The 12044-nt window shown below is 40.5% G+C and overlaps 1 protein-coding gene across 2 annotated transcripts in view; it reads right to left on the reverse strand.

Moving 5' to 3' along the window:
• The window catches only part of ERBB4 (erb-b2 receptor tyrosine kinase 4), a 1312942-nt gene that overhangs the window by 428967 nt on the left and 871931 nt on the right, over positions 1 to 12044 (reverse strand). The window lies entirely within an intron of this gene.

A 12044-nucleotide genomic window follows, 5' to 3' on the forward strand; every position in this document is an offset into this window, starting at 1 on the left:
TGCAGCCATTTGCTAAAATCATTTAAGTTCATTCTTCTTCCTCATGAATGTACACATAGCACCCCATACTGACAGAAAAACACAGAATTGTTGACATTGTTGCAGATTTATTAAAAAAGAAAAACTGAAATATCACATGGTCCTAAGTATTCAGACCCTTTGCTGTGACACTCATATATTTAACTCAGGTGCTTTCCATTTCTTCTGATCATCCTTGAGATGGTTCTACACCTTCATTTGAGTCCAGCTGTGTTTGATTATACTGATTGGACTTGATTAGGAAAGCCACACACCTGTCTATATAAGACCTTCCAGATCACAATGCATGTCAGAGCAAATGAGAATCATGAGGTCAAAGGAACTGCCTGAAGAGCTCAGAGACAGAATTGTGGCAAGGCGCAGATCTGGCCAAGGTTACAAAAAGATTTCTGCTGCACTTAAGGTTCCTAAGAGCACAGTGGCCTCCATAATCCTCAAATGGAAGACGTTTGGGACGACCAGAACCCTTTCTAGAGCTGGCCATCCCACCAAACTGAGCTATCGGGGGAGAAGAGCCTTGGTGAGAGAGGTAAAGAAGAACCCAAAGATCACTGTGGCTGAGCTCCAGAGATGCAGTCAGGAGATGGGAGAAAGTTGTAGAAAGTCAACCATCACTGCAGCCCTCCACCAGTCGGGGCTTTATGGCAGAGTGGCCCGACGGAAGCCTCTCCTCAGTGTAAGACACATGAAAGCCCGCATGGAGTTTGCTAAAAAACACCTGAAGGACTCCAAGATGGTGAGAAATAAGATTCTCTGGTCTGATGAGACCAAAATAGAACTTTTTGGCCTTAATTCTAAGCGGTATGTGTGGAGAAAACCAGGCACTGCTCATCACCTGTCCAATACAGTCCCAACAGTGAAGCATGGTGGTGGCAGCATCATGCTGTGGGGGTGTTTTTCAGCTGCAGGGACAGGATGACTGGTTGCAATCGAGGGAAAGATGAATGCGGCCAAGTACAGGGATATCCTGGACAAAAACCTTCTCCAGAGTGCTCTGGACCTCAGACTGGGCCGAAGGTTTACCTTCCAACAAGACAATGACCCTAAGCACACAGCTAAAATAACGAAGGAGTGGCTTCACAACAACTCCGTGACTGTTCTTGAATGGCCCAGCCAGAGCCCTGACTTAAACCCAATTGAGCATCTCTGGAGAGACCTAAAAATGGCTGTCCACCAACGTTTACCATCCAACCTGACAGAACTGGAGAGGATCTGCAAGGAGGAATGGCAGAGGATCCCCAAATCCAGGTGTGAAAGACTTGTTGCACCTTTCCCAAAAAGACTCCTGGCTGTATTAGATCAAAAGGGGGCTTCTACTAAATACTGAGCAAAGGGTCTGAATACTTAGGACCATGTGATATTTCAGTTTTTCTTTTTTAATAAATCTGCAACAATGTCAACAATTCTGTGTTTTTCTGTCAGTATGGGGTGCTATGTGTACATTCATGAGGAAGAAGAATGAACTTAAATGATTTTAGCAAATGGCTGCAATATAACAAAGAGTGAAAAATTTAAGGGGGTCTGAATACTTTCCGTACCCACTGTATAATATGGAATATATTGCTAGTCAACAGGAGGATCATTTAATAGGTCGGATAAAAAAAAATGGGAAAAGTGGGAGGAGTTTAAAAAATCTAGTAGATACGCGGAAATTAATATTTCAGATCCATTGAAGATATAAAATAGTGAGGAAATTAGGAAATTACAAGAAGAAACATCAAATTAAATAAGGAACTATAAAGCAGCAGTAGGAGGGTAGGGGTTGGGAGGGAAGTAGGAGGGGAAGTAGGGTGGAGGGAGTAGTCGCTTTTTCTATTGTCTTATAAATCTATCTGTATATTGTATATTGGCAAATCAATAACATTTAAATAAAAAATATTGGAAAAAAAAATAATAATAATAATAATTAATTGATTCTGATACAGTAATTGTACACATGGAATGAGTAAGATCAGGTTGACAATATTTTATATTTATAAGTGATGAAGATGTGAGTTATATAGGAATATTACTTATATTCTCACAAAATAGCATATCATATTTTAATATTTCCAAAAAAAAAAAAAAAACGACATTAGGAATGAGATATTTTATATTCTTTAATTTAAATTGACACAATTCAGTATGGTCTGATCCAAATTAAAAAATAAACACAAAATAATTACAATAGAACATTTAGTACTGTATTATATGAAAAATCCAAACAGTCATCAATTTCAAGTAGCCCATACTTTTCCTCTTGCTGGGCCTATTTATTATGTTAATATTATGTGGCTCTAATATTTTGGCAGGACTTGATAAGTATAAATGTATGCCGTTAGTAGAGATACACATGTTAAAGATGTAGCAAACAGAAATGAAACTGACATTAATTGCAAACTTAACAAAATAGCGGTAATAAAATACTAAACAAGAGCAATGCGCTAAAAAAGGGGCTAAGGGGTAAACTCCTTTATATGTATTCAGTAAATATAAAGATAGCATCTGGGAGGGGGACCCCCATCAACAGTGGGCACCAGTGCTATGGGAAGGAGACATTTCTTGGGGAACCACTCTCAAAGCACCCCTTATATGCTGAAGGGCATAAGGCTGGTATCAACACAGCAGAGGAGCTGCACACTCACCACTCCTTTGCTATAGAGTTCCAGGGTGGGTAGTTCTGGGAGGATGAGGGGCATACTTTTTTGCTTACATACGATCTTTGTATTTTCAGTAGAAAATGTAATTATTTAACACCTCCTCCAGGTACATTTTAATGACAAACAGCTTAAGGTGATGTCCGGTGAATGTGCACAGTATGTGTTTAGGGATTGGGTGGGGGAACAACGGGTAGTGAGATGTGTTTTTACATTTAAGTAAAAAATCCTTAAACTTTAGAACCACTTTATTTTCACTGAAACCAGGACAGTTTCTACTCCCACTGGTCACAACCCAGCCTCCCTAAAGCCTGAAGGATTGTAAACTGGCCCTTTGTTTAGAAAGTTTGGAGATGCCTTAGCTAGATATAGATTTACCGGCCACTTTATTAGGTACACCATGAAAGTACCAGGTTGGACCCCCATTTGGCTTCAGAACTGCCTTAAATCTTTGTGGCATAGATTTAACAAAGTATTGGAAACATTCCTCAGAGATTTTGGTGCATATTGCATGATAGTATCACACAGTTGCTACAGATTTGTCAGCTACACATCCATAATGTGAATTTCTCATTCCACCACATCCCAAAGGTGCTCTATTGGATTGAGATCTGGTGACTGTGGAGGCCATTGGAGTACAGTGATCTCATTGTCATGTTCATAAAAACAATTTGAGATGATTTGAGCTTTGTGACATGGTGCCCAAATAAGTTGTTGTAGCTTTGTGTCATGTGACACTCTGTATTTCCTGCTAATAGACCTTCCACAGCCACTTCCTAGTCTATAACACACCTCTTTGTAGTCTTTGAGACTCTGCAAATTTGTTTTCTTTTTTAGGTTTTCATTCTTTTATTGTCACCTGGTGATCTGGCCAGTAAGCCAGATGTAGAAGTTAGAGTGTTAAGACAAACCATTTAGCAGTAACAGCGGTGCTTACACTGATCAAACCATTATTCCAAAAGAAAAAAAAAACTGTAGCTTGTGCAATTGCAATGTGAGCTGGAGTTTGGCTTCAGTTTGATAGTGTATCAATATCTGCTAGTCCATCTAACACTTCCTCCACCCAGACTGACAATGCTGCTGTCCAAAGGTGCCCCGTGCTCCTTCATCCAGAGTGGAGGCACTCTAATACAGATGCTATATTACTGGCCAGATTACTAGGTGAAAACAAATGGAAAGAAGCCTAAAAAAGAAAACCACAGCCACCACATCTAAGGATTGGCAAACTGCAACATTTAGAATTTTTAGCTTAGGGTTTATTACCACTTTTAAAAATAGAAACATAGAAACATAGAATGTGTCGGCAGATAAGAACCATTTGGCCCATCTAGTCTGCCCAATATATCTGAATCCTATGAATAGTCCCTGGCCCTATCTTATATGAAGGATAGCCTTATGCCTATCCCATGCATGCTTAAACTCCTTCACTGTATTTTCAGCTACCACTTCTGCAGGAAGGTTATTCCATGCATCCACTACTCTCTCAGTAAAGTAATACTTCCTCATATTACTTTTAAACCTTTTTAGTGTTTTGCAAGCATTTTGCACAAGTACGTCAGCTTCTGGATGGGAGGAGAGGAGGAGACGAGCAGGAGAACAGTTGTTTGGGTCTAAAAATATGTGCTAAAATGCATCAAAATGCTTGCACGCATTTACTGGCACTTCCATTAAAATCCATGGGGTCAAAATCACGTGACACAGCTTCAAAGAAAGATCATGTACTTTTTGAGTTTTGAGCATTAAGCTTTAAGTGACTGAGAGTAGAGATGTGCACAGCCTGTATTGGAAGAATAGGAACCATACAAAGACAGAGGCCGGACAACATTTTTACTAAAGTTTGTTCTTTGTTTTCCTTTATGCTGCCGAAGAGACCTTTGGTCATATCTATCAAATGACAGGCTAAGTTATCTGCAGGTGTCATTGTGTTAAAGTGATCTTACAGTGTATTATTTCCTGTCACTGGACCATCTGTTTATTTTGAACATAAACTCATTATGGCAAAATCATGCAAAATTATTAGTGTCTACCACAATTGGGTAGTAAGAGGCTGGGGCGAAAAGGTGCGGGGGAGGCTCCATCTGGCACAAATAATATCACTTTAATCAGTAATAATGATAATTATTATTAGGAAGCTACTGGAGCCTAGTGCACAAACTTAATGAGTTCTAATTGATTTATAACAAAAGGGATTAGGAATGACTAGCTAGAAAAACATGATGTTTGTCATGCCTCTTCAGAAGGGTAGGGACACTTTTTTGGATAAAGAATTGCTTTGACATGTTCTGTGAACATGGAGTTTGGAACAAAAGGTTATATTTGAAGCAGAAAACTTGTTTCAGGAGGACCTAATAAATAATTGAAGTAATGGTATTTCTAAGCAATTCAAAAGAACCAAAAAAACAACAGTATTGTAAAGAATTAGTTACAAAGCAAATTAAGCTTTTACAGGATATAGAAAGAATGATATGCCAGAAAAACATTTGTATAGCTATATCTAGGTCTGAAACTGGCCCTGCTTGAGTGTGGTGGCTCTAACCAGATGACACAATTCCAAAGTCAAACCTCGCAAGCACATTTACTGATAATTGGTTTGTGAGATTACATCAAAGCTGTATGACCAGTAACCTGCCTGTGCAACACAATATTTTAAGTGTGACACAGTGACAATCCATAACAGGAATTGCAAAATGACTAAAGATTATGAATCATAAAACACCAAAACAAAGACTTTCATAGCAAATGAGGAGGGGTGTTTCAACAGAAAGGGGAGCCTAAGGTGAGTGATGTGAAGACATGTCAGAATCAGTATGTGTTTTAAGTGTAGCAGCCTCAAGGTTAGGTTGCTAGATAAATTTAGTTTTTGGCTCCTGCTGTAGCCAGAAGAGCAGTGATCGTTTAGTCTGGTCTGCTCAGGGCTTCACAGGTTGGGAGTTTAATTGCTTACCCCTGCCTCTAGAAGACATTTCTTAGTGAGGGGGAATTAAAATGACCAGCCTGAATATTTAGCAGGGCCGAGCTCTTAAATAGTCTGGAGCCCTGAGAAGATATTTTTTTGTCCTTTTTGAGGGAATGCATCAGTGAGCTGAGAGGAGGGGAGCTGTTTGCCCCTGACGCCCCTGAAACTAGATGCTGGATTACTGGATGCACCTATAGACTAATCCTGTTTCAGGGATCTGTGAGTAGAGCATCCTTTCTGTGCTGCACCCTAAAGCTACTTCATGGTCCCCAGCCTTGAACCTATTCACTGTTCCAGTCTAGCTATACATGTTCTGCATTCTACTTCATGGTCCCCAGCCTTGAACCTATTCACTGTTCCAGTCTAGCTATACATGTTCTGCATTCTACTTCATGGTCCCCAGCCTTGAACCTATTCACTGTTCTAGTCTAGCTATACATGTTCTACATTCTACTTCATGGTCCCCAGTTGTGAACCTATCGACTGTTCCAGTCTAGCTATACTTGTTCTGCAACCTATTTCACTGTTCCCAGCTGTGAGTGAGAAGACTGTGCTGCTACTTTTGAGAGTGAGAGAGTTTTCCTCTGCAGAATTGTGCTCAATCGTTTATGGAGTATCCCACATCGCCTTCCCAGTTCCTAGAAGCAATATAATACAGAAAAAGACTAACCCCTAGATCAGTGATGGAGAACCTTGGCACCCCAGATGTTTTGGAACTACATTTCCCATTATGCTCAACTACACTGCAGAGTGCATGAGCATCATGGGAAATGTAGTTCCAAAATATCTGGGGTGCCAAGGTTCACCATCACTGCCCTAGACTGTTCAATATGCCGGAGTGAATGGATTGTTGCTGTGTGCATGGACTGTTGTTGTGGGCTTGGCTGCCTCTGCACTGTTGGGGGAGAGAACCTGGTGAATCTAAGGGGCTCCTGCAGAGGTAGCACTGCATAAGAAATATGATAAAATAGTTATTTAACAAACTCATTATCAGTTTTTAAAATTCACAGTACACACACATAAAAATTACTATTATACTGTGCATAATTGATAGTGAAAGGCCTAAAATGCTTATGCACCTCAAAAAATCACTTAAAGAAAACAATAGTCTGCCTAATAACCTTCCCCATGATTTATTATCAAGAGATACATCAAATTATGTAAATATGTAAATGTATAACTTGGTCCTTCAGCATCAAATTGAAAATTATATACACATGGTTATATAAATAAGGCGCCAATACAGCAAGAAGTAATTATTCCCATATATGAAAAAATAATATATAAGATGCTACAATTTATGCAATACCTTAAATTTGCCTGCAAAAATCATAAATTTATCACTAAAAAAGCAAATATCGATATTTTAGTACAGGGGTTACCAAACTATTTAAAATGTCCCATCATTGGTGTTCATTGAGAGTTAAAAAATGCTCCTGTATCGATGGTCAGTGAGAGCAGAAAATACCCATTCATCAGTGGAAATAGTGCCCCATCACTGATGTTAGTGGGGAATTATTAAAAGACCTCCCAGCATTGGTATCAGTTGGAGCCCCGTCCCAGTATTGGTGCTAGTGTAATAAAAAGACACCCTGCACTGGTGTCAGTGGTAGTTATAAAGGACCCCCTGGCATTGGTGTCAATGGGAGTGTTTAGCGTTGATGTCAGTGAGAGTAATTATTGACTCCTTCAGGATTGGTGTTCAGTGGGAATAATTACAAACCTCCTACCCTCCAGCATTAGTGTTCATTTGGCACTTACCTCCTACGTAGGATCTATGTCTTGTGGCAGTTATCGTTGTGATGTCACAGCCAAAACTATACAGGCACCATTGTGCAGGAGATCACTCAGCCCATGGGCAGTAGTTTGAAAACCACTGTTCTAGTACATAGACAGCGACATTCCCCCCCCCCCCCTTTCTTTATTGTCATTTTGAATTTAATTATTATGATCCCCTCCTTTGGATTATTTCTGTAGATTTAATGATTGTATATATATACATTATAGTCAAAGACATATATTTTGGAATGTATTTTGGTATTGTTACTTACATGTATGTCTCTTATTGTAGAAGTAGCTCAGAAATTGTCCCCTGATGAAACCGTTTTGGGGAAATATGTCGGGATTGCTACTCCGTGATATCAATACACATATTTGCATATGAATTGATTATACATGCAGCTCAAAAATTGATTTTTAAATTGTATGTCTTTCTATTTTTTGTCCTTTCCAGTTTTTTTCATTTTAACACAATTAAATCATTTAAAATATACAAAAATGTGTTATTATCTGTTTATTGGCACCTAAAAACCCCCAACCCATTTTCTCTTCCTCCCCTCCAATTCTATGGGTGGTTGAGTTTTCCTATTTCTTCAATTGGGATGTGGTGCCCTTGGGTCTTTTTCCAGACAAAATTTAAATGTTTGGTCTAGTACATCATCATGAAGAAAATGATCCCAGGATAATACCTATCATTACAATATATTACCCGTCATAATTTACTACTTTCTTATCAGGCCCTACATGTCACAGGAGGCAGGGGTTCTTGCTCAATAAACAACAATAACTGTGGGATCCCTGTTGGATCCTCTCTTTGGTTGAAGGCTTCTTTTTAGAGGAGGAAGCTGTAGCTGCCACTTGGCAAAGGTGATCTGGTAAGGTGGAACCTTTTTATTCGTTTACTTATACACCAATCACTGGTACAACTGACTAACCAGTGAGCCAATCACATGAGACGAATGTGACATTTCTGTTCCTGTATTGTGTACAAGAACAGGATTATTGAAGTCCACTGTACTGCCTAGGGCTTTTTATCTCAAAGAATAGGTGCAGGAACTTCTCCCTTGTGAGTCAACTCTTGACTCTGCCCCCTACCCACCTCCGAGCACCGTTTCTTGGTTCCACCCCTTACCCACCTCCTAGTACACCCCCCCCCCTTTTTACAGAATACAGAACCAAGAATCATTTTGCGGTGCTAAGTGTTTTGTATTGATTGTGTTAATGATAACAAGAAAGGCAGTACAAATAGATCTAGCAACAATGGAAACCCCAGTGACAATAGATCCACCCAGTAACAATAGACCTTCAAGCAGCCAGCAACATTAGACCCCTCCCTCAACAGAAGATTCCTCCAAGCAACAATTGACCCCCTACAACATAAGACCCATTCCCAGGAACAATATATCCCCCAGCAGTAACAGCAGACCTCCCCAGCAACAACAGGCCCCCTCCAAAAATAGATACCCTCTAGCAAAAATACATTCCCCAGCAGTCAGCATCAATAGACCATCCAGCAGCCAGCAACAAAGACCCCTCAATCAACAGTAGAATCTTCCCAGCAACAATTGACCCCCAGCAACATAAGACCCAACCCTAGCAACAATATACCCCCCTCCAAGCAACAGAAGATCTCCCCAGCAACAATAGGACCCCTTGCTCTGCAAAAATAGATACCTTCCAGCAACATTAGATCCCCCAGCAGACATCATCAATAGACCCTCCAGCACACCCCAGCACCCCTTGACATTACATACATTCAGTTCTGAAGGCCTCAGAACTGCAATCCCCCATGTTCCTGCTGAAAAAGAGCCCAGGTACTGCCAAAGTTAAAGGATAGCAACAAAAGACATATGCAGCTTAAACTAGAAAGGTCATCTTTATTGACCATGAAGCAAACCTGGGCTTTGATTAGGTAGCCATTGCAATTTTTGGAAGTCTGTATTACTCATTTTTAAAGAGAATACATTTTTTGAAAATAGAGAGCACTATGGTTCTCCCCGTTTTTATCTCATGATATATCTGAATGAATGAGGAATGGGCATCAGGGGATAATCTGAACACCTGAGTTTGAACCAGTAGGAGGAGGAGAGGTGGTGAGACGCTCACAGGAGGAATGGTGTAGAGGTGAATGAGACTCTGTATTGGGGTCTGATTCTGGAGGTGAGCAGGCATTGCACTTAGAGGTGGTGAGAAGCTCACAGGAGGAATGGTGTAGAGGTGAATTAGACTCTGTAGTGGGGTCTGATTCTGGACATGAGCAGGCATTGCACTTAGAGGTGGTGAGAAGCTCACAGGAGGAATGGTGTAGAGGTGAATGAGACTCTGTAGTGGGGTCTGATTCTGGAGATGAGCAGGCATTGCACTTAGAGGTGGTGAGAAGCTCACAGGAGGAATGGTGTAGAGGTGAATGAGACTCTGTAGTGGGGTCTGATTCTGGAGGTGAGCAGGCATTGCACTTAGAGGTGGTGGTTCACAGGGCACATTTGTGAAGATTTTACACTGTCGCCTGTTCAGGACACAGTGGTATGATTTTTGGATACATATCAAATGGAGATATATGAGAGAATATTGAAGACACATATTGAGTTATATCTTTTGTTTTGTGCATGGTTTGTTTTATGTAATGATTTGTGCAGCAATATATTGGGATTAATTTTGAATTGTACCCTACACAAAACTTTCCTTCATTCCCAATGGCTGTGTAGGGCAGTAAGGAAGGAAAAGCAAGGCAAGCATATCCTGCTGGGCATGGCTAAGTTAAAGCTGAACACTGGGAAAAAAAATATTTTGAGCCATTTGCTGTGTAAAAATAAATAACCTTTATCAATGCCTGTCCCACATTTGGCTGCAGCTACGTTCGGTAAACCTGAAGTACTGTGAGCACTGAACATCCAAGCGGAAGTAATCCTGGCTTTAGTATATTGATCACAGAAGGTTACTTATGTACACATCCCCATTCAGAAATAGCCTTGTATTCTTTTCAATAAATGCAAGGGATTCTGTGATTGGAGGAGGGGAGACTGCAATGCCTATCCACAATCACAGCAAGTCTTGCCTTCATGAAAAGAACAAAAGGCTTTTTCTGAATGGAGGAGATGTACAGTATCTCACAAAAGTGAGTACACCCCTTACATTTTTGTAAATATTTTATTATATCTTTTCATGTGACAACACTGAAGAAATGACACTTTGCTACAATGTAAAGTAGTGAGTGTACAGCTTGTATAACAGTGTAAATTTTCTGTCCCCTCAAAATAACTCAGCACACAGCCATTAATGTCTAAACCACTGGCAACAAAAGTGAGTACACCCCTCAGTGGAAATGTCCAAATTGGGCCCAAAGTGTCAATATTTTGTGTGGCCACCATTATTTTCCAGCACTGCCTTAACCCTCTTGGGCATGGAGTTCACCAGAGCTTTACAGGTTGCCACTGGAGTCCTCTTCCATTCCTCCATGACAACATCACGGAGCAAGTGGATGTTAACCACTTGCCAACCGCTGCAGTTTTACCGTAGCAGGCTTGCTTGGCTGAGTGAAACGACGTAGCCCTATGTCGCTCACATGGTGCTGGGGGGTTGAGCGCGCCCGCTGGCGGCATGCTCCCGCCCCCACTAGGCAGCAGGGATGCTGATCCATGGGACCGGTGGCCACGATTGACGATAAGCACCCACGTTCGCTCCCCGCTGAGAGATAAGGACGGTCTGCTGTTGTAAACATAGCAGACCGTTGTTCTTTCTGAAATGTTCACAGAGCGCCTATGATCCTTCTATATAGGATTACAGGTCTCTGTGGTCATTTCACAAGCCCATCCCTGATACAGTTAGAAAACACTCCCCTAGGCTCACACTTAACCCTTTGATCACCCCTAGGTTAACCCCTCCCTGCCAATGTCATTATTACAGTAACAGTGCATATTGTTAGCACTGATTACTGTAGAAATCTCACTGGTCCCCCCCCCCCCCCAAAAGTGTCAAAAATGTCAGTTAGGGGTCCGATCTCTCTGTCGCAATGTCACAGTCCCACTAAAAATCGCAGATCGCCACCATTACTAGTAAAAGCCATTACTAGTAAAAAAAATAAATAAATAAAAATGGCATAAATCTTTTCCCTAGTTTGTAGACACGATCATTTTTGGGCAAACCAATCAAAATACACTTATTGCAATTTTTTTTTCACCAAAAATATGTAGCAGAATACAAATTGTCCTAAAAGAAAGAAAAATTTGATGTTTACATTTTTTTTTTTGGGGGGGGAATTTTATATAGCAGAATGTGAAAAATATTGTTTTTTTTTTTTTGTTTTTTTCAGAATTGTCGCTCTTTTTTTGTTTATAGCGCAAAAAATAAAAATCGCAGAGGTGATCAAATATCACCAAAAACAAAGCTCTATATGTGGGGAAAAAAAGGACATCAATTTTATTTTGGTACAGCATCGCACGCAGTACCAAATTGCCAAAAATGGCCTGGTCATTAAGGGGGCAAATCCTTCCGGTCCAGAACTCGTTAAGGACAGTGACCACCTGTGAAGCTCTGGTGAACTTCATGCCCAAGAGGGTTAAAGAGGAAGTAAACCCTCCTCTACAACTTGTACCTATAGGTAAGCCTATGATAAGGCTTACCTATAGGTACTGTAA

Source organism: Pelophylax lessonae (genome assembly GCF_965119305.1).
Source record: "Pelophylax lessonae genome assembly, chromosome: 6".
NCBI classification, from domain to species: domain Eukaryota; kingdom Metazoa; phylum Chordata; class Amphibia; order Anura; family Ranidae; genus Pelophylax; species Pelophylax lessonae.